Genomic DNA, 8,367 nt, shown 5'->3' with positions numbered 1-8,367 from the left:
TATATATGTGCTGAGTTGTCTTCCTTTATTTCATCTTCATTGCAGGTGTTAGACTCATATTTATTTCACTGCCTTGTTACACGAATGTTTATTTTGGTGGAAATTGTTTACACTTGCTTATATTCCAGCCACTTCTGTCATTGCGTGCAGCATTTTTTATCTATTCAGACTTTGATTTTCAGTGCGCATGACTTGGGTTCATTTTGTATTGTTTTATATCATATCTCTATTATTGGCAATTGTCCTTCTATACCCCTCAAATTTACTAAAGATGTCGGATTCCGAGAATCGAGCAGTGGAGGAACAGCAACAGCAAGAGATGGAGTCGAGTGATGAGGGAGCAGCACTGTTAGATGCCTTCTCCAAATTAGGAGTGAAGCCCAAGTTTGAGTCGCCTGCTGACCTGGAACTGTGAATGTTCGAATTTGCAAGGAGCAAAATGGAATCGGCAAACCAGCAACAGTCTAGTCAGCCTCGGGTAGAACCCATACAGAAGCCGACTCAGACTATAACAGTTCACCAACAGATGCCTAGGCTGTCTACGTTCTCCGGGGAGAAAGGTAAGGCGGATACCACATATGAACAGTGGCGGTATGAGGTAGATGGGTACTTAAGGGATCAACAGCACTCGCGCCCAACTATCCTCCAGGCGGTAAGGAGATCGTTAAAGGGTGAGGCAGGACAGGTGGCTATGACTGTGGGATATGATGCCACATTGGCAGAGGTTTTGGATAAGCTGGATGGCATATATAAGGCAGATGAGCAAGGAGACGACCCTATGCAGGAGGTATATACAGCGCATCAGAGAGATGATGAAGATGCTACGAGATGGGGATGCAGACTGGAGAAGCTATTCACCAAGGCCATACGAGAAGGGGAGTACATCTTACCATCAAAGGCAAGTATGCTTTTAAGGAGGATATTTTGGAAGGGTCTCAGGAAGCCACTAAGACCACTTACAGCTCACAAGTACGACAGCATTCAGGATTTTGATGAGCTGAGGGCAGCGGTACGTAAAGTAGAGAAGGAAGAAATGGAACCGGAGGCTACCTCCAAGAAAGCTGTATCCAAGATGGCCAGTACATCTGCAGACACCCCGGAACATGCTTCATCTGAGATGCAAGAGTTAAAGGCAATGATCAATCAGCTCAGCACTGAAGTGTCCAAGGTGAGAGCCTGGCAAGACAAAAAGGATGGAAGGGAAACGGGGAAGAGTAAGAGGACAGACCAGCCACCTACTCAGCGACGAGAGGAAAGGACATGCTGGAGATGTGGACAGGTGGGTCACCTGAAACTTAATTGTCGTGTCCGATTGGATCACCAACGGAAACCTTTAAACTTCAACGCACCTGCAGGTTCGGGCAAGCTGTAGGTGTTTGTAAAAGTAGCCCAGCCAGTGGAACTTCTGGGGACACAGAAGGTCTTGTGGGACAACCCAATGAGACGATATTATTAGTGGAAGGAGTGGAAACAAGAGCCCTTTTGGACACAGGATCTACAGTGTCAACATTGAGCCACAGTTTTTACGAGACAAATTTTAAGGACCAGCCTATACAGTCATTGAAAGATGTCCTACACGTGGAGTGTGCGGATGGAGAGGCCTTGCCTTATTATGGCTACATCGAAGCTAACATCACCCCATCTGTCACAGGATGCCACAACAATGACTATCGATGTTTGTTCCTAGTGGTACCCGATAGCGGATACAACTCGTCAGTACCCATATTATTGGGAACCAACGTTCTGAACATTATCATGGAGGAACTCCTTGAATCGAAGGACAACGATTTCTTCAGACAGCTAGTCTTAGGACTCCTTGGTACTTAGAGTTCCGTTGCATGCTTCTGAGGGATAGACAGTTAGAGCGTCACAGTAACCGGCTAGCACTTGTGAGGTCTGCAGAGTCCAAGCGCATCACAGTCATGCCTAACACCACGATAACCATACAGGGTTTTATGGACAAGAAGCTCCCTTACTTGCCGGTCTGCGCTATACTACAACCTACACCAGAAGCCGTTATTACTGAGGACTTGGACATCACACCCCGCCCTCGTGCCATACAATCGAGACGCCAAAGGACTTATACCGGTACAGATATCCAACGTCAGTACTCGAACAGTGACCATATCTCCCAAGGCGTTACTATGTGAGCTGCAACCAGTGACCGTAGAGACGATCCAGACCACGTCTCAGAAGAACATAGGGACTTGAGATATCTAGAGGACATACCAGTTGGTATTAGCACAGAGGACCTAACAGCGGAGCAGTTGATGAAGGGGAAGGATCTCATCTGTAAGTTTGATGACGTCTTTTCTAAAGATGATCTGGATATTGGCCATTCCCGGCTAGTCAAACACCGGATAGAGGTAACGGATGGTATACCTTTCAGACAGCGACACCGAAGGATACCACCATCCATGATTGATGAGGTTCGCAGTCATCTTCAGCAGCTGTTAGCAGCAGGTATTATACGGAAATCCCACTCACCATGGACGTCCAATGTAGTCCTATGCCGCAAGAAAGATGGGAAGCTTAGGATGTGTGTAGACTACAGACAATTGAACCAGAGAACCATAAAGGACGCCTACGCACTTCCAAGAATTGAAGATATCCTGGACTCATTAGCTGGAAATAAATACTTCACCGTGCTTGATATGAAGTCCGGATACCACCAGTTGGAACTAGATGAGGATCATAAGGCGAGAACAGCATTTACCGTTGGAGCGCTTGGGTTTTATGAATTTAACCGACTGCCCTTTGGACTGGCTAACGCACCAGCGACGTATCAGCGCCTTATGGAAGAATGCCTGGGAGACCTTCATTTAACGTATTGTTTCATTTATCTGGATGACTTGATCATCTTTTCCGACACTTACGAGGAACATCTACTGAGGGTGGAGAAAGTACTGCAGCGGATTCGGGAGTCAAACTTGAAGCTTTCTCCGAAGAAATGTGCTTTCTTCATGCCGAGGGTCAAGTATGTCGGACATATTGTCTCAGCAGATGGAGTAGAGCCGGACCCCGACAAAGTGGAGAAGGTAAAGACATGGCCACGCCCTAGTACTCCAGAGGAAGTGAGGCAGTTTCTCGGATTCATAGGATATTACCGGAAATTTATAAAGGATTTTTCCAAGATAGCCCGACCCCTGACCGATTTAATGCCTACACCTAGGAAGACGAATGGTAAAGGGAAATTGAAGGCATTGCCACCCCGAGAATGGAAATGGGAAGTTGAGCAAGAGGATGCCTTCACAGCACTCAAGGATGCATTGATTTTTCCGCCCATTCTCGGATACCCGGACTTTAAGAAGCCTTTCGAAGTACATACTGATGCTTCCCTTAAAGGCCTAGGAGCTGTCCTTTATCAGGAACAGGAAGGAAGAAAACGGGTTATCGCATACGCCAGCAGGGGTTTGAGTAAATCTGAGAGGAACTATCCGGCACACAAGCTAGAGTTTCTGGCTCTTAAATGGGCACTTTGCGAGAAGTTTCACGACTACCTATATGGACAGAACTTCACAGTGATGACAGACAACAATCCATTAACGTACATATTAACAACGGCGAAACTCGATGCCACAGGGCATAGATGGGTAGCGGCCCTCTCTTCATACAACTTCAATATAGTATATCGACCAGGGGTCAGCAATGCAGATGCAGACGGTCTCTCTCGACTACCACAGACCATATCAACGGACACTGTGAGGGCCATTTGTGGAGTCATGCAGCCTAATCCCTACGTGGAGAGTCTATGTTTGTCACACACAACACCAGACCTTGATGAAGAAGAGGATGTACCATCCATGAGTTTCGCTAAGATGTCAACGACAGAGCTGAGGATCATACAGTTAGAGGACCCAGTCCTCAGTTCATGGATCCCTCATGTTGAAGCGGGAGTAAAACCCAGATGGAAAGATGTCCCGAAAGCAGAAGCCGCTCTTTACAAGACCTTCGGGAAACTGAAGATGAGAGAAGGGATGCTTTATAAGGAGGTGGTTGGCGATGATGGACCGTCATATAAGCTGGTTATCCCCAAAAAGCTGAAGATGGAGGTATTACAAGGGCTTCATGATACCATGGGACACCCTGCTAGAGACCGGACCATCTCCTTAGTGAGAGACAGGTTCTATTGGCCCAACATGTATCAGGAAATAGAGGAATTTGTCAGTAATTGTCATCGGTGCCTCAAAAGGAAAGCACATACCAAACAAGTGGCCCCTCTAGTGAACATCAAGACCACTCAACCGCTTGAACTGGTCTGTGTAGACTTCACTACTCTAGAGACATCCAAGGGAGGGTACCAGCACATTTTGGTTATAACGGACCATTTCACCAAGTACGCCCAAGCAATACCAACCAAGAACATGACGGCAAAGACAACAGCGGATGCTATCTTCAATGATTTTATCATACACTATGGAATGCCGAAACGGATCCACAGTGATCAAGGGGCAAACTTTGAAGGAAAGCTGATTCATGAGCTCTGCCAACTCACAGGAATCGATAAGTCAAGGACCACCCCATATCACCCAATGGGTAACGGCCAATGTGAACGTTTTAACCGAACTCTTTTTTATATGCTTGGAACCCTCAATAACAAGGAGAAAGCCAATTGGAGGAAGTTTGTCGGACCCATAGTACATTCCTACAATTGTACTCGTCACGAAACTACCAACCAGTCTCCATTCTTTCTGATGTTTGGGAGGGAACCGAGACTACCAATCGACCTGGCCTTCGGGGTGGACACTAACCAACAATCTCAGTCAGTATCTGACTACGGAAGAAATCTTCGGGAACGGTTAAGGGAAGCTTACAGGATAGCCTCTGAACATACACAGAAATCCCAAGAAAAACAGAAAAAGTACTATGACAGAAAGACAAGAGGTGCGGTAATACAGGAAGGTGACCGGGTACTGGTGAAACGGGTAGCATGGGATGGAAAGCATAAGATTGCAAACCGTTGGGAGGACGAGGTTTATATTGTCCTCACGCAACCCAACCAGGATATACCTGTATATGAGGTTCAACAAGAGAATGGAGAAGGCCGGATCAGGATTCTTCATCGAAATCTCCTGTTACCTATTGGTTCCCTTCCGCCTCGAATAACAGAGGAGCCGAGTGCACCAAAACCACTGCCTAGAAAGATGCCAAGACGGAATTGCCCTCCAAGAAAACAACCAGAAATCCAGAGCGCTGACAGCGAGTCTGAAGATGACATGGTGGTTGCTGTGAATACAGAACTGGAGGCGCAGAGGGAATGGTCCTCACCAGAGCCTTCTGTTGATGAAACAACGGAAAGTGACCAGGAAGCCCAAGATGAGGATCATGATTCCAGGATCGGCATCACGGATGGTCAGGACGCTGCAGAGTCTGAATCCGAGAGCGAGGCAAATGGGGCAGTGGAGTCCCCAGTTCCAGCCAGGAGGTCAAATCGCGACAGACAACCTCCAATATGGCAAAGAACAGGAGAATTTGTTATGTCACAGAAAAGTATTATAAAGTCTGAGCCCGATTGGTTGACCCGTGCCAACTTTATACGAACATTAGCACGGGATGGCACATTCGACACAGCATCTGACAGAGTGGCTGATGCGTTGATATGCGTCATTACAGGAGCAAAACAAGAATCTACAGAGGAAAATGGATAAAAACGAGGACGTTTTTCTAAAGAAGGAGGTGTATGTGGCCAAGTGGACTATTCCACTATTAATTAGTTAATTTGTATTTTATTAATTTGATTGTATTGTATATTGATACATGGGTTGTATATTGTTTTAATTTCGTTTGTTTTAAAGTAATTTCTTTCAGGTCAATGTAATGTGATGTCTCACTGAATTATGTATCACAGAGTGTGGTAAGTGCTCTGTGATATACAAGTAATGTACATATGTAGAGTGAGCTCACTCACTCTGCCTGGTGAGCTATAAATAGATTTTACCTGGGTATGTATGAAGAATGTATGGTCATGTGACTTGTCTTTGTGAATGTCCACTATTAAATGTACTGTCCATGTCATGGGTGCATGTAGAGTAAAGTCCAGTGTTTGACCTTGACCTGACCTATCTGACCTGTTGTTTTATTGGTTAATATATTTTTGGAGGGAAAGTCTTTGTCCAAAAATTAGACAGTAGCTTGAGATCTGGGGAAGGAGCAACATCTCCCCTTTTTGGAGATATATATCATGATACGCGCCAATAAGCTACAAACCCAAATGTAAGTCTAATACTTTTTTATATTATCTTTTTAAATATTATTTTGGTATCTAAAGTATGGTAATTAAGAAATGTAGATTGATTCAATTAATTATTGAGTAAGTGTATACATTTTGTATAGAGTGGAATTCGAAATAGATTGTAACTTAAATTTGTTATATCTCTAAATCCAGTATGAATTTAGTAACTGTGTAATTTGTGTATGTGTTTTAAAAGTAATTGTGTATGGTTTTATACTTGTTACTGATTGATTTATTTATAAATCTTTCAGTGGAATCATGTAGATGTCTGCTATTGTGCTGTATACATTATAAGCATAAGCAACCCTTTACCCATAGTTGAGGTAAGCAACATACACATTATAGTTAGAAATGCTTTGTATATTAATCTGATAAAGTAAGATATTATTGAATTTGCTATAATATGTAACACAATGTAATTGGTATATTTATGTGTATATCGGAATAATATCTATTTTCCATATTGTACTAGTTTTAATGGTGTTAAGTGTGCAAGTGGATTATTTCCCCTTGTTCGTAACAAGTGGGTTACTTCCCCTTGTTACCTGACAAGCGGATTACCTCCCCTTGTGTATATTGTACTCTTTATGTATATTTATAATGTATGGGGTAAATATTTCTTTTTATCTATCATGCTAATGCATGGTTGTAAGGTAATGGTTACTACCTTTACTGATAGGAAATTATAAAGTTTTACTTATGTATTTGTATCTATATAACTGTGATATTTCGATAGGGATAACTTGTCTAGTGTACACGTTGAGTATTGTATGTTAGTTATGGTAGCGATCCTAATGTACTTTTATTTATATGTTTCAGGGTTCTATCTACGTGTCTATCTATCTATATCTATATCAATAAGCAGATACATGTACGTACATCCATTGTTGTATATGGACCAACTGAACCCACATGCAGGCAGTACAATATTTATGGTGAATAAATACCAGTGAACCCGACCCGGTTGTCCCTGAGTTTTAATTGCTAAGATCCAGTTCGCAACCCGGTTACATAAACACAAGATCGTGAGCAATTATCCATGTTGGTCGGTGCAGTCAGGTGTGACACAGGTTAAAAAAATCTCAAGGGCCGAACACCTGTTCGACGAATACATGGGTAAATACTATGTATTTGATGCAACGGGGACATATATTTCTGTTCGAGGAATAAGGGGTATTCGACGAATAGCTGTTCGAGCTATCCGGGGTTTTGTTACTTAGATTATATAGAGAGTTCTGGTCGGGGACCTTGGACGACGCCAGTTCGAACGGAATAGGAGGCTATTATTCTGCGTAAGGAACTCGAAGAGGCGTTCGTAGTGTTAGAAGGGGTTTTACTGACTTTAAGAAAAATTTTGTTATAATTGATTGACGTTTTTTTAAGAGGAAATAAGGACGAGGGGAAAATTGAATTGGAAAAATCGAGGTTAGAGAATTGAAATTGAATGCCAAATCACTGCTTAAGAAAAAAATTATAAATCGCTAAACGAATGACAAGGTAATTAAATGGTACGTTATAGCTTCCATTCAGTTTTAACGGTTTGTGTGGTGCTGTAATCTGTGTGGCGCTTTGGTTATCGCTCTCATGGTGAACTTTTGTCTTTTGTAGAAAAGTGTTGTCGTACCTATTGAACAAAGTAAGGCCTTCGTGTGTTACTTTGTCTCGTGCTTGTCCACTTCCAAAGCATAAGTTATTAACAACATTACATCAATAATTTAAAATATGTAATTGGTGTTCAAGTTTTACTCTATTAACCATGAAACATGTTTTACTCTTTTTTTAACATAGTTGAATCTTCATTAAATGAGAGAGGAGAGAGAGATTGATTTGTGTTTAGACTTTATAATAAACTGTTGGATTATGAATACCATATAATGTTGCAGAAAACTGTGAACTCTGGTACAACAGAATTTGCAGATTGTGGGATGTTATCAAATTGCACAATGTAATTGTCTGTAGAAAATTGTAAGAAAGGAAAAAATTTTATTATAATCTAGGAGAAAGTAGAGTCAGAAGGAAAAAGATGGCCATTGCAAACTTTGAAAACGTTATACTAGAGCGACAACTGTCGGTAGGTATTGTTTTAAAAAACGTTAAAGTCCAATAAACTATGTACTTGGCATTTCCAAACATTA

Source organism: Argopecten irradians, chromosome 3, assembly GCF_041381155.1.
Source record: "Argopecten irradians isolate NY chromosome 3, Ai_NY, whole genome shotgun sequence".
In the NCBI taxonomy this organism is placed as follows: Eukaryota; Metazoa; Mollusca; class Bivalvia; order Pectinida; family Pectinidae; genus Argopecten; species Argopecten irradians.
This window is presented reverse-complemented; position numbering follows the sequence as displayed.